The 23,325-nt window shown below is 39.8% G+C and overlaps 1 protein-coding gene across 2 annotated transcripts in view; it reads right to left on the bottom strand.

Annotated features, from left to right (window-relative positions):
• The window catches only part of LOC105228061 (mucin-19), a 146,258-nt gene extending 123,765 nt beyond the window's left edge, over positions 1–22,493 (bottom strand). Inside the window, exon 1 of one of the 2 annotated variants that reach the window (XM_011207670.4) lies at positions 20,605–22,493. The gene's annotated coding sequence lies outside the window, so the exon portion shown is untranslated. The remainder of the gene's footprint in view (positions 1–20,604) is intronic. The other variant, XM_019990992.3, reaches the window with a different exon arrangement.
• Positions 22,494–23,325: the final 832 nt, after the last annotated feature.

Below are 23,325 nucleotides of genomic sequence, written 5' to 3'. Positions count from 1 at the left end.
CTTCGTAAAAATCACAGTAGCACATCAACAGTTGCCAAAATGCTAGCACTTTACGAGCAAATCGGCCAGCACGCCACAGCCAGGACAGCTACAGAGTTTTATATCCTCCCCACACTACGCACAAGGCTCGTAGAGCTTTATTTTATCTTGGCATACCTCCCAAGTGGTAAATAAAAAGGAATTTGCCCGAAGTATATGAGTAGCAAGGCAACAACACACACACACCGGCACATTCGGCAGAGCACAGAGCTTTGCTAGTCTGATCAAGAAGGGTGTGGGGGGTGGGAAAGGAAAAATCGCATACAAAACCGACTGTGAGTAACAACAAAGAAATGAATGAAGAAAAGCGACGTGTTGGGGCCCGTAATGGGAGGGCAGATTGAGCAAAAAGCGGCATTAGACACACAAATGAAGAGTGAGTGAGTGAGCGAGCGGCGTGCAGGGAGCGCCAGTGCGTCGTCAAAGCAGGTTTATGTGTGTGTGTGCTTCGTGTGGCATTTTGTGAGAAAAATATCAAAACTTTTCACATTTTACACACAAAACCGCAACAAACACACCATACACACTCATGTACGCTCGTAACGGTATACACTTTTACTTGGAGTCAACTCCACAACTACTTCTAACACGACAGCTGCGCCAACAGTCGTGCCGTATTCTTACTAACAGCGCCGCCACCCGATTGTTTGTGCATGTGTGTGTTGGGTAATGTTAGTGAGTGAGTGGCGCTTCAAAGTGTCTGGCAAGTGTCTACGAATTTCTTCGTTGTGGGTGATTCCACCCTCGCCACAGACGTCACGCCGCCGTCGCTAACCTGGCCTGGCCTGGCTTGGCCTCGCATTTGCACACTTGACTGCTTGGGCTTTCCCGGAGCGTGTGTGGATGTGTATGTGCACACATATAATTGTATGTGGGTATGAAGTTACAAAAGCGTTTTTATTTTCTGTTGTTTTTCCTTTTATTCGTGTTGGCAGCACTCAAAGGTGACGCCGGCGCTTGAATTGAGGTCGTGCCAGACGCGTGCCACAAAGTTTCCTATTTTTTCTCGGCAAATAAGCAACTAATTGAGCGAGCATTTGTGGTTGGCAGACAACAGTGGTCGGAAACGAAAAGTCGAGACTGAAGTTGTTTTTGGCACAAATTTATAACGGAACTGAACTGTTGGAAATCTGCTCGAGCTTATACCAGGTTAGTTTCGATCCAAGGAGCTGCCTAACTGACTGCGAGAGATACCTATCTATCAGAATCTGACAATTTGTACGATAGAGAAGTTCTGACCTTGACCCGTTAGACCCACTCCCAAGAGTCATCTTTGTGATTGCACCATTCCACACACCAACGCTTTCAAGACTTTGACGTCTTTACCTTCGCAACTTCTCTTCCTTAAGTTGTTTCTTTGCCGCAAAAAATGTCGTCTGACTGCTGTTTTCGCACGCCTGACTTCATGGCCTCATCTCCACATGCAATAAGGTGCAAACTGACTACAAACAAAATGCCAACAACCAACAAATCAAAGACACCACTCCGACAACGACGAGCAACAAGTCGCCTTGGCACAGGGAAGTTGACTCAAAAGTCACAACAACAAGATGTGTGCAAACTTTTGACTCCGTTTCGCTGCTTTTTATTGCAGCTGTTCTTTTTCCAGCTCCCAAAAGCGATAATGATGACGACGAAGGCGTTGATGACCTCGCTGATTTTGGTCGTTTTTGGTGGCGATGCCATCGAAAGTAGCAACAACAGCTGTCAACAGTTGTGCAAGGCGGGCAAGCGATACGCGCGAAACCGAAAAGTACATCCGCTACAGCAGGCACAAGAAAGGCATTGAGCCAAAGGTGCCATCGCAAGGAAACAGCCGGTGCAAGCGAAGCGCGTGTAAGCAGCGGAAAAGGCGAAGCAAGCTTCGCAAAACGTCTTCGTTGTGCGCTAAGTTGACGCGCCAAGTCGCGTCGTTGCTGGCATTGTTTGTGGCTGTTGTTTTTGTTGTCGCCATCGTCAGCACTGCCACTGCCACTGCTGTTGTTGCTGTTGGCGCGTTGTTATCGCGCGGGTGCTGTCGCGCCGTGACGCTTTGTACGTTTCACGTTTTTATGACCGCGTGTCGGATATGCCGGTATTTTTCTTTCATTCTCTTGTTTCACTTTTCGCGTTTATTTTTCCTTTGTTGTTTGTGCTGCCTCTCGCATGTTTCTGAGCTGCTGTTACAATGCTGCTGCCGGCAGCGCCGCGGCATGTGGGCGCAGTGAAGAAACAACACAAACAATACATAAACACTGTGTCGTGAGTTTGACCAAAGCTAGCAAAAACAACAATAACAACAAACGACATCTGCTGCTGAAAAGCGCTTCACGCTTTGTTGCTTTTACTCAGCTGCCTATTCACATTGTTGTTGCGTGAGTTTATGCGTTTTTTTTTCTTGTTGCACTGTGGTTGCGCTGTTTGTTTTGTTTTTGTTGGTGCAAATCACTCTGGAACTAACTTGAAAAGCAAACCGCTGAGTTTTTGCCTTTTACGGTTTTCATTCATAAAAATCGACGGCGACAGCAAAATGTGAGGCAAAAAGTGAGACATTATATACATATATGTATATACATACATATGTATGTATTTATCTAGTTGTTTACACTGAGATTGGAGTCGGAGAGGGGCGTTTAAATCGGCAAGTGTTAGTCAAGCGAAGGCTCATTTTCGAAAGGTTTTATTTCTATTCAGGAGAATCCTTTTTGACTTTACGACTGCCGATTAGTAAGGGTTCTTTCACTAAATTACAAAGCTTATGAGCGGCCCTGAGAATCTAGGAACCGAAAATCCAATCAAATATAGACAAAATGTTTCAGGTTTAGCAGGAAATCATCGTCAAAACTCTTTAAAATAATGTTGTAACCGTTGTTTTGTTCCCAAGCCTTATATCCGCTGGGAAGAACCCTATACCAAGAGTATAGGACACATGGAACGGAATTACACGTATGAACTATGCTTATATTACAAAGGGTTCTTTTAAGAAGAAATAACACTGTTTCTTGAAGAAATAGCATTAATGTCAGCTATCGTAGTTAGATAGATCGTAGGGAAAGATAGATAAATATAAACTGAGCTTTGGACAGCGACCTAAGATCTGTTGTGCACTCATCTCTGTTACAAGGACTCATATAGCTTCAGAACACAGATAAATTCCAGTATTTAGCTAGATGCATACTAAATAGGTGCTGATTGAGCTTACAGTGCCTAGTGCAAAATGCGACAAGTAGCCGGAATTCGTCTCTCGGGAGGATTATTGCATTTTTAAACCTAAAGAGGTTCTAACAACCCAACAGTAACTTTGCCTGGCATATGCCTAGAAGTTGTGGCCAATACTTCACGCTGTCGACTCTTTCCTCCTTGCAGAGCAGCTTCTTTACGGTACGGTTTATCAACCGCAATACAGTATTCCGGTCCTACCATTCTAGTAGCAGCTGCAGAGCGGGCAAACTCGTCAGCCAGTTGCGACCAGATAGGCTATACAGCCGTTCTATGCCCTCCTGCACCAGTAGCGATTTAATCTCGTAAACCGCTGAGTATGACACGACTCGGGTTCTTAGCTCTTCACACTACCACTATAGATCGGTATTGAGAAAATATTATATTTACCAATAAAAAACAAAACATTGTAACCTTTTCTGTCTTCTTCTCGTTGAGACTCTCCTTTCCCTCCCTCTCCCTCTAATTGTTCCTGTTTTTTTAAATAAAAAAATTAAATTGCAGTAATGAAAGCGTTTCGACACGTACTTAACAACTCAACAGCCACAATTGCTGGGAAAAATCTCATTTCCGCTGTTAACACGCCCCTCTTCATGGGATCCAAAGAATTAAGTGTTAAATGAAGAAAATCTAAAGCACTTAATTCACGCCCCGTGGCAGGTGTTGAAAGCCAAAAGAGCCACAGAAAAAACCACTGAAAGCAAGCAAAACCCAGAAAAAACGAAAAGCGTACGGAGAAAATGAGTGAAGCCTCATTGGAAGCCCACAAAACGGCGCACGGAAAAAAATGTGAACGACGGATGAGTGCGGAAAAAATCGAGCTGTTAATACACACGCCCGCATACACCGTCATACATACTTAAGTCCTTTTCACTGCAAGCATAACCGACAAGCGGGCGCTGCAAGGACTGGCCAGCAGAAGACAACAACCCAAAATGCAACCAAATGCAAAAACCACAAAAAATTAATGTTGGAAGCAACCTTTCTGTGGGGCAAGCAAGCAAATAAAGTGGAAGAAAGCGCGCAAGCAGAGGAAGGAAGCGGAGGAGAGTTGGGCAGGGTTATGGAGCGCAGGGATACTTTTCGTGGGTTGTGTGTTGAAAAAATGCCAAATAATGTTAATTACCCTTTGCAATGTTTGAAAGTTTAGCCACCAGCGCCACAGACACGACGTAATGCTAAGTAATCCCAACAAGTTTGGGTGGAACGAGAACGAGAACGCGAACGCCAACGCAAGGCAAACTGACCAAAGAAATACGAAACCGTTTTCATGACCGCGGTGTGGAAAAAGTGTTTTTTGAAGCAATTAAAAATTATTATTATAATGTCAACACTTTTTTGCTGCCCGCCGGATTTGTGTACCCACGGCTTGCTTTGGCTTGTTTTCAGCGGATAAGCAGTTGTCGCCTTAAACACTGCGGAAAGGAGGCAAAGCAAAATGTACCCAAATCCGTTGTTGGCGGAAAAGTCAAACAAAGGCCAAAATTAAAAAATAACAAAACCCGTTTTGCGAAAGCAAGCAAAAAGTAATAAAATTAAGTAAGACCCCCCAAAAATGTGCCCAACGAATTCGTCATGCATTAAAAACCAACCAAAAAATAAATTACAAATTCGCAAAGTTCAAGCGTGAAAAGGGCAAGATTTGTGCAAGAAATCTGTGGCTTGCGCGTGGCATGTAGCGCGCTTGACCCGTCGCCACCAACGCACCGTTGTAATCGCGTCGCGGGTGTTGCCGTAATGCCGTCGGCATTTCTTTGGCTCACCCAATCGCTCAATCTGAGTTTACAAGTGTTTTGACAGAATTTGTTGGCTGCTCCCACCTGGCGCCCATCAGTCCTGCGGCAGTTGGGGCTCAGGGCGATTAGTCTTGCCGTTCACGTCGTATTTTTGTGGTGGTTGGCCGCTGTTAGGGGTTGCTTGTGGCTTCGCATTCTTCCGCCCTTAACGCGTGCCACTACCAGGCGCTTAGAAGTGTCACGCAGCATATTTTTACGGTATTTTGAGGCCTTTATGCTGTTTAGTGTTGTGCTTATCTATTGTTGGAGATTTTCTCGCAGTGAGTCGGGGGCTTTTGGCTGTGGCAGCTTGCATACACGTCCTTAAGTGGCGATGCGGTGGCTGCTTCTGCCACAAGCACGTTTTGTTTCAATCTCCTTTTCTTGTGGGTTAACAATTTACCAATTGTGTGGCACCTCAAATTCCTTATTGAATCGGTACTTGTGATCTAAATTCTGATAAGGGGTAACTTGTGGTAATAAGGTCTTTGAGCGTCTTACTTATAAAAGTTCAAATAAAAAAATATAAACAAAAGCATCTCAACTATTATCTCGTCGAGTCTTATTTGAATAATTAAGGCAAGATTCTCCCTCTAGTTTATCATAGCGGTAATTTTTTATGAGGATGCCACAACAAGGCAAGTCTAATGGGCTTTCTAAATAGAGTCAGTTAGCAATTTTAGATTCTTGGAGCTCCTTCCTCATTGTTTGCGTTTGCAGTTTCACTCTTCTCCGCATGCCTTGCCATCGCTGGGCCATTCCCAGCGACCCTTTTGACAAATCCGAATTACCGGGTTTGTTCCGGCTGCTGCTGGTGTTGTTGCCTTCCAGGAGCTAAACGTAGCTTCATCTTCCTTTTTGCCGTTAGAGATATTATTGTAACTGACTGTTACCAGCCCGCCCTGCCTTCGTCGGAACATTGTGGTACCTATTACCATACCGGCTCCCTCGGAAAGTGTTCAGCGGGGATTTTTGTGAGATTTAGTGGGTCCAACTTATCAACAAACTAAATTAAGCGGTTCTCTGAAACTGCCATAAAGAAACAGCCGTTAATTACAAGACTTCTGAGGAACCGACCAGGGCCAAAACTTTGTTTTAAGCCCCGAACAGCAACTAAAATGTACCCACATTGCCCCCATTGGGTCTAATCAATTGGAAATCTACTAATTTAGAGCTTTAACGGAAATATTAATGCTTAAATATTAAAAAAGTTAATAATATCTCTTACCGCCCACCATTTTGGTCCTCCAGAGTATTGCGAGGTAAAAAGTTAATTACCCATTCACCGTTATAAATACCACACACTAAGTAGCACAGGTGATTGCATTGGCTAATGAATGCTGGCCGCGGTATGAGTATGTGTGTTTGTTGTTGTTGTTTTAACTTCAAAGCGAAATAATTATTTTACTACTTAATAACAAATAGAAAACTTTCGGCTCACAACTGCGCCGCGTTGCAAATCTCTTTCATCTACAACACATGCTCACACACACACACACTCGCTTTCGGCTGCAAGAACTCCAAAGTTATTTAATAAATTTTTATGCATTTTTTGTTGCAATTTAATTAGGTTAATGGCTGCTGTTCAGCGCGCGCTGCCAAGCGCACTGAAACTAATTTAAGATTAATGCGAAATCACAGCGAACTTTCGAGAATGCAGACAGACAAATTACTTACATGTGAGCTGGTGTGCGTGCGTGTGTGTGTATGGCTAATAAAAGTAATGACAGTGTTTTGGCGCACAGAGTCTTTGACAACGCTCGGGCCGGCATTTCCCGAATTACTACAATTATGTTAGAGGCAGTGTGAACTGAACCCAAGACCTACAACCGGCAAGCCACGCACAGGCACACTTAAACACTTAAACTAGATGACCGGCTGCATACTTAAGAGATCGTAAAAAGTTAGGCAATCTCAAGAGAGTTGGCATTAAGGCCAGTAATGCACCGCTAATGGATCTGCGAGAGAGTAGCTGGCCAAGAGGGTGGCGGAGAGCTGGCCGGTGTTGTTGACTTAGCCAGCAGCGCGGACATTAATAAAATATCAGCGAGTGCATGTGTGTGTGTTTGTGTGCTTCTCTATATATTTTATTAAAGTAAGCATGCGGCAAAGCGATCGGTTGATTTCACGCGAACTCGCATAATTATGCATTTTTATGAGGATTTTGTTTAAGTAGTTTACGATGGCGGGTGCAGCGCCCTCTCCAACCGCGCCACTTTTCCCTAACTCTTGCGCGCGCTCAGATGTGATTTGGTTTGGTGGACAAATGCTGAGTTGTTGTTGTTGTTGTTACGCATGCTGTTTTAATGTTATTTTAAGCTGCAACTGTAATTGCCACCGCACTTTGGCGACCGACTGGTGTCGCTGCCGCCACAATTTTACTACACCCGCCAAACGCTTGTCATAAAATGCCAAATGCTTAATTTTACTTTAATAGCGATTTTATTAATATATGTATGCGCTTGATTATTTCTTGTTAAGTAGACTTCAGTATTATCTGCTTAGCGTTTGGGTTTTAGTTTAACTTTTCTTTCCAGTATTTTTTCTTAATTTTATTAGTGTTTTAAAAACCGCCTTAGTGAAAAGTGTGTACCCGCATGCAGAGGCGGAAGTAATCGTTTATGTAACTTTCTCTCCCACTTCAGTATCTCGCTCGCACATTCTCTGTATAGCCACTCTCAACTATGAAATGTTTTGAATATTATGGAAATACAAAGCTAACTGATAGGTAACCAATTGTTATGAAGACTTCAATAAAGGAAATCGAGGAAATTGAAGTAAGTTCGTTGATAAATACATAGGCGAGTTTCTCCAGACCTTGTTCTCTATAAAATGATAAAGGGTTTGTCCGGAAAAGTAATAGAACCGATTTTCTTTCGCCGCGACTATTTTTTTATTCCTCTTGGACAAACCGGCAACCCCAAGTTTTACATGGAGGTCCTCAAGAGTCTCAAACAAAGTGTCATTCGGATCCGACTAGACATCGCAGCCGATTGGAAGTTGCACCACGACAACGCCCCGCCTCACACTGCCTTTCTTGTGAACAACTACCTAACCAAGGCCGGCATTCCAACGCTACCGCAGCCGCATTACAGCACAGATGTGGCCCAACCGGACTTTTTTTGTTTCCCTGCCTGAAAAAGCCTATGAAAGGCAAGCATTCTAAGGCGATATTGGAGCCAGCAGCATGCATCTCAGCTCTCAAGGCTATTCCGGAGAATGCCCTCCGTGGCGTCTTCAATGCTTGGAATCGCGCTCTGCATCGACGAAGAAGGAGCCTATTTTGAAAGTTTTTAAAGAATTATACGATTGATTCAATAAATTTTCGACTCAGTCCTATTACTTTCCAGAAAAACCCTGTATATTTTGAAAATAATATTTATTATTACCAATAAGAATCCCCACACACACAATAACAACAACTAATAATTAATATTATTCACTTAATTCACACAACGGCGGCATTTAATATTAATTCACACTTTAAATAGATCAATGCCTGCCGATCTCTTAATTAGTGTCAGCTCAACCGCACGCCGCGCTGGCGCCCGAGCAGCCACTGATGTCAAAAGTAATCAAAAACGCGAAATAAGACTCGATCACTTTCGTCCATTTTCCCGCAACACAAAAAAAATTGTCGTTTTAAGTAATTAACAAGCTAATTAAAAGTTTTAATTAGTTGAAGGCGGATCTCGTCAGCGGCAGAGAGCGTGTTTAGTTAAGCAGTTCCGTGCGACACACGCGCACATGTCAACTTGCGCTTCGCATCGCGCTGTGAGTGATGCCATGTGTTGGCTGGATAATGATCTATTAGATACTTAGCTACCGACGTCGTTCATCATTATTTCTGCTGAGCGCTTGTCTACGCGACTTAGCAATGTTACCGTTGCTAGCGTCGGCGGCTTGCTTTGCCTTCATTAAGTAAGCGCGCTGCCCTGCGCTATGCCGCGCGCCTTCGCTGCACATACATACATGTGTGTTTGTTTGTTTGCATTTCAGTTCTAATTCTAATTCCAATTCCGATTCTAATGTTAATTACAATTTCAATTCATTTTCGCCGCACTTAATTGTCAGCGCGTTCAGCGCTTAATGATTTCGTAATGATAAATTGCTGTCGCTCGCATGCGCGCATCTGCGCTCTCAAGTGTGAGCTCAGCGTTCGCGTTATTTCATTTATTTTTTAATTATTTTTTTTTTGTGATTCGGATCGCATGTTCAAAATTATTGCGTTTAACGAAAGCGAAATGAGAATTTAGCACAAAAACGCGATCGCTTTCAACTCACACACCCACACGAATACAGCGTGCGACACGCATGAGTAGCGACAGCGCTAACGTCGGCGCATTAATGTGCATCATTTCAATTAAAAGCAACAACAAGGCCAGCCAACATAAAATGTCACTGGAATGTGCACATCACTCCGTTGGAGTTCGTGAGTGCATGCGTGTGCGCGCGTGTGTATGTGTGGTTGAAGTTATTTGCTTGCGTTCGCCTCGCTTCAACTACACCGCGGAGATTCGTTAGTCGCAGCTAAGCATGGAGTTTCGACTAAAGATACTGCATTTCAGGATGAGAGAAAAATTACCAGTTCTCGCCATTCTCTCAGTAGGCAGTTGTAGTGGTAAAGCACTTAGTTTTATGTTTTAAGCCCAAGCGCTTTGATGTTTTATGTTTTAAAACCTTTTTTAACAATTTTTCGATAAGTGGTAAGAATTTAAGTGGCTGTTTCTGGAGTAAGGTGATTCGCTCTCGTTGAGTAGGAACATATATTTAAGTGAGTAACTCTCTCATAGCGGCAAAAACCGACTTCTTCCTCACTTCTTTAGCGAGTATTCCAAAATCTTTCAACTGCTGGATTAGTGAGTATATATTTTTCAAAAATACAAGCAAATAGTGGACAGAGTTGGACTTCAAGTCCCCTTGTCTTTTGGCGTACGTCTTAAGGTAACCCCCTAAATCCACCTTAATATTTCCCTAACCAACTATAACAAATACTTACACAAAAATCCCCTAAACTCGCAAAGAATTTCTACTTAACTATCTGCCACTCAAAAGGTGCTTTCAATTCTCAAAAGACCCCATAACAAGTTAATTGGCGCGAGAACGTTCTCAAGCCACAAAAATAATGAAGGCATTCCGCACACAAAACGCTACAAAAACAATTTGTCATTAAATTTTGTGTGCTACTTAATTCTTATTTTTAATTAGCATTTAAACAATTTAAGCACACTTATTGTTTTTGTAACCTATTTGAGTATCTGCTCATGTGCGCCTATAAACACACACACGCATAAAGCCGAAGAGGCGGGCGCTGACATTACATTGCATGATCGCTCACTAAATTAACCGACGCCAGCCACAATAAGAAAATAAAGAAAAAAAGTATAGAAAAAGCAACAACAACAGTGCGCGCACTTAAATGTGAGCAATTAAAATTCCACGCATTCTCCGCTACCGATAATTTACGCATTTGTGCGCGTCTGCACCCACGCTTACATACGAATTTCGCAGCGCAGCGCCTCTCCACATCACATCGCAACATCACGCGCGCATCAACCAATCACATCACGACGCGCTAATGCGCTGTAACTAGCCGCCTATCTGTGTTCTAACTGCTCATTCCAATTCATTTATGCAACTTTTTTCGGTTTCGAATGTCAACTTTTCCATTAATGAAGTTATCAATTATTGAACAGTTTTCCCTTTTTGCTCGCGCGCTGACGTCAAAACGTCACGAGCAGCCGTCGTAAATTAGGTTTCGCGCCTCAGCTGCTGTGCTGCTGTCGTAATTGCTGCGTACTTAAGCTAAGCGCTCATAAGCGACGGAGTTAGTTAATAAATTGGTATAAATTATTTTTAAAATATATTGTATTTAATAAGCGACGACGAAAGCGTCAAACGCTGTGCTCATTATTGTCGACAATAAAAAGGCATTTCCGTTCGCTAACTCCCTGCATTGATTGCGGATCTCAAGTGTTGAATCTTGTCACAATTATTATTGTTTTTTTTTCTATTTTATTTTACATAACTTAAATTACTTGAATATGTTTTGACTTAACGGAAAGTTTTCGAAAGTCGCAATTATTTAATAAGCAGCTGCTGGCAGGAAATAAAGCGGAGTATTATGCAGTTGGCGGCAAATCTTAGATAGCATAGCTTAGGGAGATTCTAAAAATACTTTAATTAAAGTGATAAAATTACAGATAAAGTTAGAGAAAGTATCACAAAAGCAAGCAAAACCAGTTGTTGACTGAAAAAATATTATTAAGTGTGAAATTTTGAAAAAATCGCTTTCAAACCGATGACTCGAATACGTTTTGAGTTGCAGCCATTTAAAGGGTAGCCGTCCAGTTCAATCAGCTCCATCCGTTTATTTTCGATTGCGTTTTTCTCGAAAAAACGTTTTTTTGAATTTGCTGCCGGGATTACTCGAAGACAAATGTCAAAGAAAAAAGTCGAAACTTTAGCTGGCTTCGATTGGTCAATATTTGAAAGATAGTGAATCGAACAAACAACTGGTATAAATACATTAAACTGGTATAATGAAAAATGACCTTGTACAGCTAAAGCATTTAGATTTTGAATCGAAAAAACAGCTGGTATAGATAAACTATTTTAAATTGGTATAAATAAAATAAACTCGGTTTTAATTTTATAAATTGGATTTTTTTTCGATTTCACAAATAGCTGGTATAAATACATTAAACTGGTATAATACAAATGGACCTTATAAATCAAAATCAATAAAATGCGACTCGAACAAACAATTGGTATAAATAAATTAAATTGTTATAGTAAAATTTGACCTTGCACAGCAAAAATATTTCGATTTTTTATCGAAAACAGAACTGGTATAAATACATTAAACTGGTATAACAAACATTTATTCTATACAGCTAAAAAATTAAGATTGTAACTCGAAGATAAAACTGGTATAAAAATATAAACAGGTATAACGAAATTTGACCTTGTACAGCAAAAGCATTGAGATTGCAAATCGAAAAAATAACAGGTATAAACAAAACATTATAAGTTGCTATAAATACATGAAACTGGTATAATGAAATTTATTCTTATATAGAAAAAGCACTCGGGTAGTCAATTAAACAAACAACTGGTATAATCAATATTAGCTTCTCTCGAAAAAGCATACAGAAAATTGTCAATTCATCCATTCCAAACAATATCTTTAGGAACTAGATAGTTTTCAGCCGCAATTGACTTTTTTCTTTTCTTAAGCTACTAAAATTTTCCAAAAACTATAGCTTGTGAAGTGGAAGAATTTACAATACTAAAATCTTTAGATCGGCACGAAAAGAAATTAAAAAAAAGATCTTAACTGAGTTATGACGAATAATATAAAAATATTTGTCCGCGCGTTGTGATCGTAATACCAGAAAAATTATTTTATTGCGAAAGGTTTAATATCTCATATAAATTAATTTAAAATTACGGTTTATTGGCCTCCGACGGCAAATCGCGGCAGCTGTCCAATTCAGAAACGAGCAGTTGACAGCGACAATGGCAAAAGAACACGACAGAAATGCATAATACAACATTAATTTTACAAGCGACGAATAAACTAGAATAAAATAAGAATATCCAAGTACAAAAACAACAAGAAACCAAATTACTTGCGGCGGTTATATTTAATGGGCACACACACAAGCGCATGAGTGGCATGGCAACATCAATTTTGCGCCGCATACACATGTAAATGCACATATGTATGTGAGTTTGTATGTGTGTGGGTGGCATTTTTATTTGAATTATGTGCTTATTATTATAATTCGCATTGTGCGCTTGATTACTTTTTCCACAAAAATATGACATAAAAATACGGTGATGCATTAATTTGTTGCCTACTTGAGAGACAAACGCTGGCACCCAAACAACAGCAACAACGAGCGCCGAGCAGCCACACAAGCGCGCTCACAATCACCCACACACACACACGCGTCAACAACACCAACAACAACCCGAAAGCGCATTGCACTTGCACAAAACTTTGTAAAACATTCGCATTGTTTGACTTTGGAAATGGAAATCAAATCGGCCGGCACCAGCACCAGCTGGACAGACAGCCGGCCAGCGCGCTGGGCAGCGCATTGGCGATTTGTGCGGGCTCCAAGCCAGCAGTGCTGGGAGAGAGGCGTGTTGCGCATATTGTTATTGCCTCAGCCCCCAGGTGCTGTGCTGCGTCGAAAGGCAAGTGTCCAGCGCGCTGCCAACTGCTGGCAGCACACATACAAACATATGTGTGTGTGTATTTGAAGTGTTCAGCACACAGGTGTGTGTCGGTGCGGATCCCCTTCTGCTAATCTTTGTGCTGCCAGCGCCTATCCATTTCGTTCATTCATTCACTGGAGTCGTTTTAGCGCCGGTGTTGTCGCTGTCGCTGCGGCTGCCGTGAAACGTCGCTTGCATTCGCAATTGCAATCACGCACACTCACACACACATACCTTGCGATTGTCGCACGTTAATAGGGTGCTATTACAATTGCTGTTTTTGTAGTTGATTTGTTGTTGCGATAATTTTACCTCCCCAATGTTAATGATGCCCCAACACCAAAATAAATCTGTGCCATGGGGTTAAGTACGCGCAATTGCCGTTTCGCCGAGGTAACGGAGGCACCTACATAGGTGCACATGCCAGTATTTTAGTACTTAATAGTACTTATGTGCATTTGCATTTATGGACATTAATACTAAGATGACCAGCAGGAAAAACTATGAGAGTGTGGAGAAAGGGTAGTTCAGCCACGAAAATGAACTTAATTTAGACCTGTCAAATAGAACATCTTCATTTTATAATACATCAAGTCACCATTTTTGAAAAGAGTTTAATGTTTTATGAAAAAATATGAAAGGTCCACACAAAGGCCACTTTTTGAGAAATTATTCTGTTCGACTTCTTAAAATAAGCTAAGAATTTGTGATCTGCTGACTTCAAGCCGCGGCTGGTGAATTCTTAAAGAATATCTCACAACAATAAAATCTCAAAAACCTGCTAAGAAAGAATCAAAAATACGAAAGAAGTCTTCGAAGATTGCTAGCCATATAGTATACAATTTTGCGGTCAATTTTGATGAATGAAGTTGTCTAAAGTCATGAAGCTGAGAATTACTGCCTGCAGCTAACAACATTTATGAGGTAACTATCTAATTTTTTTTTCCTTTTGACACCAGTGTAGAGATTTTTGTAAATACATCATCAAACTCTTTGCTTCCATCATCAAACTCAGCGCTTCCATTTCCTACTGGCCGCGTATGACACCCCACTTTTTGCAGCATGATTTACATATGATTAGCGTTGATCAGTTTAGCATATTTAATAGAGTTGTTGTTGTTGTTTTTAGCGTGATTATTTGGATTAAAAGGCTGCGCATCCCCCGGTCAGTCAAGCGCATATCCACCTGCGCTGCGCCCGCCCACCGCGCGTCATACCGCATCACATCAGCGCGACTCACCTCCACCGCGCCGCATCACAGCGTGTTGCGTAGCTGCCACCACCGACGCGCCGCTTGCACCGATCCGCCACCATTTGACAAGTTGTCGTTGCCGTCGCTGGCGATGCGATCATTCGTGGCGTTGGCTCACCGCCTCATTTTGCTTGCCACTAATGATGTTATGATTATCGTTTTCGCTTGCATTGTTGTCAGCTCACTTTATTTCTAGCGGCCGGCTGTGTTATTGATGCTGCTGTTAGCTGTCATTTTATTGTCACTTTTTTAATCTATGCAGTTTTTGTTGTTGTTGCATTTTTTGTTGCTTTTCTGTGTGTTTTGTTTGCTTTGCATCTGCAATTTTATTGTTAAATGTGCTGCATTGCGGCTCAACTTGTTATATTAAATGGGTGTTTATTATTAATTTTTTGCCTCTTTTTTTGCACTCGAGTGCATTTATGTGGCAATGATGCAAGCTTTGTGAGGTCGCCCTCGCCTGTGTGGCGAATTAGTTGGAGTTCATTAAAATTGCGCGACTTTGTTTAGAATAAAACATGTGATATACATATAAGATGATTTGATTAATTGTAATTACGATGAGATATGAGCAGAAAGCAGCGGTAATTAAAAGATAATTTGCGACTTTTTATTGAACTCGGCTAACGTCATTGGAACGGCCGACTTCGAACTGTGAGCGAAGTGCCTCTGAGATACTTAATTTCGCCCAATTAAGTAGATTTCCTTGGGTTGACGTTTCATCGCTTATGAAAGTTCGAGCAAAATACAATTTTTGTAAGTTTTTCAATCTAGTAATTGCTGTTCTGTAGAAGTCGTTTTCAGTCGACCAAAGAGAAAAAACAAAATTCGCTGAAGATGCTGAAGGCCAACTCAAAAAGTGGTTATGAAAATAGTTTCGAGTATTGGAAAAATCGTTGGTACAAGTGTATTTCCACTGGTGGGGACTACTTTGAAGGCGACAAAAGAAATATTGATGAATAATTAAATATTTTGCTTTTTATATTTTCCGAAAATTGTATTTTGATTAAAATTTAGGAAAACAAATTCCAAAGCAGTTTGTCAAACCTAACCTCAAGCGCTACCTAGCGTACAAATTTTATAAACAATTACCGACTAAATCTGTATTTTGAACGCTTTCAAAGGTTTTTATTTTCTGTCAATGCTTTCATTAAGTACTGATCAAAAAATTTCAGTATATCGTCTCCTAAAGGGCAAAATAACGTAAAATCACTTTTCAGAAGTTTACGGGCAAAGGAAAAAAGATATAATAAAAACAACTTATATTTAAATAAGATTTGAGTTTTGGTTATAAAATGGTTATATATCGGTTATATAATAGTTATAAATTGCTTATGTATAGGTTATATATCGGTTATACATTGGTTATATCTGCCAGCAACAGCTCAAAATTTTATGCTACATATATCCAAAACGATGAAGCGAATCGCTGGCAATAAAAAACTCAACTTTCACTTTTTTTGATTATAAGTTCTTTTGCATTTTAGATGACGATATGTAGCTGACAACCTTCGTTTTTTCACTCCCGCCAAGGCGGTAAAAGCGGGGATAAAACAAACAAATTGAATCACTATAAGCTAGAAAATACTATGAGCTGCCACTATCGCCCTCAAAAATTTAAAATTTCATTCTCACAACGATTTCAGCTGTTCGTTGCAGCTGCCACAGTTGTCGATAAACGCTTTCATTCCAACCAAAGACATGCTCCATGAATTTTCCTTACAAACTTGCCATTACTAAGTGCGAACAACTTGCAACAGGAACTAATAAATGGTGTAAAACCCGGGTAATTACCGCATTAATGCGGGGGTGTCCTAATTTAAATTGCAAATGCTTGGAAATCAAGCATTCCATACCTTCTATTTTCATTCATCAAACGCTGTTGGGAAATCGAAATCCGCTTTTACTAATTAATAATTAATGAGCACCTGCAGCACATACAAATCGACATGCAGACACATATATACGTTCGTGTAAGTAATCGCTAAATAATAACTGTATAATTTTCGCCTGCCCGCTGCCCGCTTGCCGCGCGTCGCTGTGCAATCATTAGCGCATTGCCCTTAATATCAATCATTGCGGAGCTGCGAATGTGCAAATTCCACTTGCAGCGGCTTGAGTTATGGCTGGCAATGCTAACTAAGAAGCTTCTAGCAACAATTTATTACATATTAGATTTAAAATGCAATTGGGTTTTTTGTTATTGCTGCTATTGTTGTATATTTTCCGCTTTTTATGCACCTTTTTCTGCCTCTCCACTTGTAATTAGAATAATTAGTTGCATTAATTGTAATTAATAGAATGATTAACTCTTGCGCTATACAAAATGCAGTTTGTTTAAGGCAACGCACATACACTCATATAAACACACACACACAAACGCGCGCATATTAAGTAATTTGCTGTGTCGCTTGCGTCGCTGGTGTGTGAAAAAGCACAATACAGCGACAGTAATTAAAATTAAATGGTAATTCTAAATATGTTTTCAACTATTTTTTTTTTTCTATTTTTTCTATTATAACTTAATTATGCCGAACAATTGCTGCTGCGGCAAGTCAGTAATGCAAGTGTAATGGCAAGAGCGGCCACTACTTAGTGAGAAGTCAATAGACCCGACTGCAGCTGACACTGGCTGGCCTTCAACTTTGGAAACTAAACAGACACATGCAAATAAATCCAAATGCACACACTCACACAATCACACATGCATGCTGGAGCGTCCAAAATAAGCGACGCTTTGTAAATTAAGCTTAAGTACACGCTGCTCTGGCTGTTGTTGTTGCTGTCGTTGCAGTTGTCACTTTAGCAACTTGGCGCGCTTTGCATGCGAATTGCATTTTTATAGCAAATTGCGAAATTAATTACAAGTGTAAACAGCGCCGAGCATATTTTCGAGCTGCCAGCAACTTTTGCATGAAAAAGTATTAAATTTGCTGTTCATTGACTCACGCCGCTTAAACAGCGGCCATTTTTCACGGTAATTACCGTAATTAATTTGCATTTGAAACTGAATTTGAAGTTTTCATTCACTTTTCATATTTTCGCAACGGTGAACACCAAGGAATAAATATCGAAATTAAATATCTAAATAAAATTTTGAAATAATTAGCACTTGTTTTTGGTTAAAAATTTAAAAAAAACATAAGTAAAAAAAACAAAAAAGCATTAATTTCGGTTGCAACGAAGCTATTAATAACCTATACAATTATCAAAGGTGACTTAGAAGAAATTTTATCGTTACGTTTGTATGGCAGTTATACGCTACAGTTACTCGATCTGAACAATTTCTTCAGATACTGTATTATGATTTTAGATAGTAAAACAGGCCAAATTTCGTGACGATATCTCGTCAAATGAAAATTTTGTCCAGATGAGGTCTTCAGTTGAATCGTTTCATCTATTTGGCAGCTATATGCTATAGTGATCCGATCGAACCAATTTCTCCAGAGATAGATTCGTTGAATGAAACCGTTTTTCATACAAGCACTTAAAACCGATTGGTTCAGTTTGTATGGCAGCTATGTGCTATAGTTGTCCGATCTAAACAATTTCTTCGGAGATTGTAAGGATGCTTTAGAAAAAAAGCTGTGACATATTTCGTGAAGATGCCTCGTCAAATAAAAAAATTCCCCTTGCAAGCACTTAATTCTGATCGTTCTGCTTGTATGGCTGCTACGCGCAATAGTAGTGTTATATCGGCGATTCTAACAAATGAGCAGATACTTCGGGAGAAAAAAACTTGTGAAAAATAAAAAACTAAGGGACTAGTTCGCGTATATACAGACAGACGAACTGACGAACATGGCTACATTGACTCAGCTCGTTAAACTCCGTAAGGTCTTCGACGTTTCTTTCTAGGCATTATATACATTATGGCAAATGTAATAAAAACTGTTTAGGGTATAAGCACAATGCTAGGACTTTGGTTTACACTCGATCAAAAGAATACTGTCCATAACTGCAAGTAAGTAAACAATTTTTGGGGTTTTCTGTGCTTCGCAACGGATAAAGAATAATAAATATACATTTTTAAGAACTCATACTACGTTGCATTCTTTGAAGACGTGAGACACCGTACAGCCTATCATAAAATTCATTTAATTACTTTCCATAATGTTAAAAGACTAAAATTTTCATTTAAAATCGGAAAAAATGAATCCGTATGCTATCAATGGCAGTAGAAGCGCGTTCAGTTATTCGCATATGCAATAAATTTACAAATTTTTGAAAATTTAAGAACTATAAAATTAAAAAAAATGGCAATAAATTTTTACCATTATAATTTAAATTTAAGAAACACACATAGTGCGAAATTTTTAAAAAATCGACTTCCTCATATTTCGATACTTTATGCCTTTAAAAGTAACATATTTACATTTCAAATCGATATCGCAAATAGCTTGTGAGTTACAGACATTTAAAATGAAGCCGCCCAGTTCTATCTGCTTCTTCGGTTTATGTTTCAACGTTTTTTGCTCGAAACAGCATTTACTTTCGAATTTTCTTTCGAACTTGTTTTCAAATATTCGATATTTTTACTGAAATTTTCTTTAGAACTTGTTTTCGAATTTTTCTGCGAGTTACAACTGAGCCGAGTATATGCCTATTCTTTACATAATTCTACATACAATGACCTACGGATTTTTGGCATGATCGACCTAAACTTGTGGTAAAATCCAACTTTTTAACTTTTCGCCATTTCGTTGTTTTTTGATTATTATTATTTTTTTTTGTACGAAGAATATTTTCTGGCTTAATGCGATTTTTTATTAGTATATTTCATTCACGGAAAAAGCCGAAACTATTACAGCAGTGGAGGACCTTTATCTGTAGTGCCATCGGAGATTCCGTTCATTTACTCATTATTCATTGATTTAATAAAATCAAAATAAAATTGATAAATTATCTTAAGTTAATGTTTTTAAATGTCAGTGATATGTAAAACCGCAAAATCAAATATTTTTTTTTTTTTTGCCATTAATAATTGCTTATATGTGGTAATAATTATTAGAGTCTAATATATTAAATATTTAGCTCGAACTTTTTAGTTTAAAATAATAAGATTTTTATATAACATAATTTTGACTATATATCTTGACCAGCAAAGAAGAATAAAATATATCTTCACTTAAAATGCAAAATAACATAGTATCACTTTTCATAAGTTTACAGGCGAAGGAAAAACGATTTAATAGAAACCACTCATGTTGAAAAAAAGTTTAGGTTTGGTTATAAATTGGTTATATATTAATTAAATATTGGTTACATGCACTTAAGCCACTCGCAAATAATAAAAAAAATTAAAATTCATTTCGACAAATGGGTTTCTGCAACATTTCTCAAAATTTGAAATTTCTGTTAGGAACACCCTAATGTTTTCAACTATTTTGCGCACTAAGCTTACCTAACTATTGAAGTAGACTTTTGAAAATTTTGAAAATTTGTAAGAAAAGGGTAGCTCAATACAAGGGTTGCAAATTTTTCATTCAAAACTTTTGCATTCAAAATTAAATTTTAATTTTTTGACACTGCTGTTGACTTCATAGTGTTAGCGAAAGTTTTTAATTTAATTTTTTTTTTATTTAAATTAAAATTCTAGTTTTTAATCCAGATGTTGGGATTAATTTTTAATGTTTTAATTGAGATAAATTTTGTTTATAATCCGTTTGGGAGATTTAAATTTAAAAATATTATTTTTTGAGTAAGAACATGAAACAAATTATTATTTTTTATCTTAATTACTGGCTTAGTGTTAAAATTTTTCTTCTTTAACTTTCAATCCTGTTAAAATTTGCGTCTATTTGTTAAAATTCCTGTCAAGCGCAGGCATCCTAAAGGGTGACTACTTCCCGTGGACCTAGGAACTGGACTCTATTAGGTATCGCAAAAGAAAAAAACTGGTCTATGCGAGGCGTATTGGGCTACAAGCTTAACCTAACCATAACCTAACCTTAATTTTTATCCATTTTTTAGAATAAAAATTATTTTATTTAATTAATTCAAATGTTGACTTCATAATTTTTTTTTAAACATTGCTTGCAACGCAGCTCAATACTGCGACTGATTATAAAATTTAAATACCGCTGAAACATTAAATTCAAAGAAACTTACCTCAACTCGATATTTTAGTGAAAATTGGGAATTTCAGCGTACTTTTGCATATTTTTCAGCCCAAAACTGTTCAGCAGAGATTGGTATTCGTAGCTTTTATTGCAAAAAGTTTGGAATTATTTTGAAAATTTTTTTCTAATGTAATTATTTTATTATCTAAATATTGAATATTAATAATATTATCAAAGATCAATTTTATTTTTCAGCACACTTGTTGTTTTTCCTTTAGTTCACCATAAACGCGACAAAAATTGTTTATTTTCAATTCTCTTTCACACACTTTGTTGGTTTTGTTTTCGTAAACTGTATTATGCACAGCGCTAATTAGCGCACACTGTTTAATTTCAAAAAATTTCACTTTGCAACTTTTGGCATTTTCGTTTATCCTTGCGCTGGGGCACTGCTCGAGTGCGGGGCGCTGCTTGTCTCATTAAAATGCGGTCACTTTCTCGGCTCCAAAAATGCGTTGGTGCACCAAATAATTGCCGTTACTCACATCTGTTGTGTTGCGCGCTTTGCGTTTTGTTTTTAATAATATTTCTTGCGGTTTATTGTTGCTGTTTTTGTATTTAAAATTTTCCGCCACAAGCACACAAATTAAATTTATAAATTTCTTCGTTTGTAAAAACTGCGTTGCCTTCTATTTTTGGCGAAACGCATTGGTGTTGGCTACCTGTGCGCCTCCGCGGCAACATCTCAGGCAGCGCTGGCGTTATTAGTGGCAAGTATGGCAGCGGCAACAACACGGCTATCGCATTGCTGCAATTTATCAATCACTTTCAACTGCCACATGCAATTAATCACGGCGATTGCTGTGATCGCAACGTAACGGTGGTGCTGTTACTGTTGTTGTTGTTGCTGATTGTTGCAGCAATTGTTTTGTGTTTGTGTCTTATTTGTTGTTGCTAAATTGTTGTTAGTTCGAATTGGTAGCAAAAGTTGGCGTTAAGTGGCTGTTTGTTGGCGTGCAACGTGTGATCGCTATTGTTATTGTTGTTGTTTGGAGCTATTAATATTTAATGCACGCTTTTTTGAGTGTACTCGCAACAAATTTAACGGTGTCAACATGCAAAACAAAGCGTTGCTCAAACACACACACGCTTAAATAGCACTTGCAACGCCAAAACAGTTGTAACGGTCGCGCGGTATGGCTTAAAACTTCAAATTGTCACTTATTAAACACACACGCACCGCGTCACAGAAATGTTGCAGCGCCAAAAATGTGGCACTAACCACTACTTCATCACACACAGAGACAGACACAGGCGACTTGTCTCAATTTGCCGCACAACAAAATATTTAATTATGCTACTTATGCAATTATTAGCTGTTTAATTTTGAGCTCGCTACGCCAAGATGGTAATCGGTTCACATGCGAGTTCCAAATGTATTCACAGTTCAGCGGTGGCTTCAAGAGTCGTCCGTGCGAGTCGTACGAGCAGGCAGAGCGCCGTCTAAAGACTGAGCAGCGCTGCCAACTCGCAAGCCGCCTGTGCCCGCTTGCTGCCTGTCGGCCGACGCGCGCTGCCGCTGCGCTGCCGTGGACCCCCCAAAAGAAACGCCAGCAACGCGTTGGCAGCGCTAACAGCAACAACACTAATAACAACAATTAAATCAGCGCGCACACATGCATACAACATTGCGAGTAACAACAAACACGTTAAGTGGACAACAACAACAATTAAAAGCAACCACATTAATATGACAGCAGTTAAAAAACGAGCAGCAAGCACGACAGCCAGCCGAACGAACGAGCGCTGGCAAGCAAAACGAACAACACGCCAACGAAGTCTTCGCTGCCACGAGTTGTTGCTGTTTTGTGTGTGCGATAACGACGTCGCCGCGCTGCTTAGTGCTTGCCACACAGCAAAACGAACACAACCGAATGCAAATGCCCGTGTCGAACGAATGAGCAAAGGCACAGGCGGCAAACAAAGTAAAGCAAAATACAACGCTGCCGAAGAATGAATTGCGCGCGACTACGACAAGACGCGCGTTCGGGCGGGTGGCGCTGGTGTTGGTGGTGGAAGCGCAGCCGCCGGTCAACAGCAGACCAACAAACCACCCACTCTACGTCGCTGCTGCTAGCGATGCGCTCTCCACTAAGAACGGCCAACAGCTGTGGTAGCTTAGCGGAGAGCGAGCGAATGCGTGCGAGAGCGCGTTAACGGCAAAAACACGAAAAAAGCATAATGACGTCATTAATTGAGGCGGTTGTGCAGAGTGCTAATATACATATGGGGCGCTCTCACAACGTTAGCTGCGCCGGCATATGTGAGTATGTGTGTGTGAGGCGCTCATTAACTGAGTACAGCATTGTTGTTGCCACAGCCCCAAAAAACTTACTAAACAAGCAGCATGCAAGCGTTGGGAACTATCACTGCACCAGCTTAACGAAGACTTGGCGCGGCAGCAGCGAGAGAGAGAGCGAGCTAAAGAGCAAATAAACGCAGCAGTTGCTCGAATTCAATGATTTTGCTGGATGCCAACGCAGCTGTTGGCGCTTATGGAGTCTCTGCTGCGCGCATGTGAAAGCTGCGCTCCCCTTTTGTTTATCGCGCTCTCGGCGTATGTTGGCGCTCGCTATCAAGCGCTATGTGTGTGAGAGGCGCCAAATCCGTTTGGCGCGCAATAAGAGCAAATAATTGGAGTGCGAAAAACTATAATCAATTTTATAATTTTCATAATTTTTTACAAATGCGTTCGCTGTACTTTTGTTTC

The sequence above is a fragment of the Bactrocera dorsalis genome, chromosome 3 (genome assembly GCF_023373825.1).
Source record: "Bactrocera dorsalis isolate Fly_Bdor chromosome 3, ASM2337382v1, whole genome shotgun sequence".
NCBI classification, from domain to species: Eukaryota; Metazoa; Arthropoda; class Insecta; order Diptera; family Tephritidae; genus Bactrocera; species Bactrocera dorsalis.
Note: the sequence above shows the minus strand (reverse complement) of the source record. Positions and strands in the feature narration are given on the sequence as shown.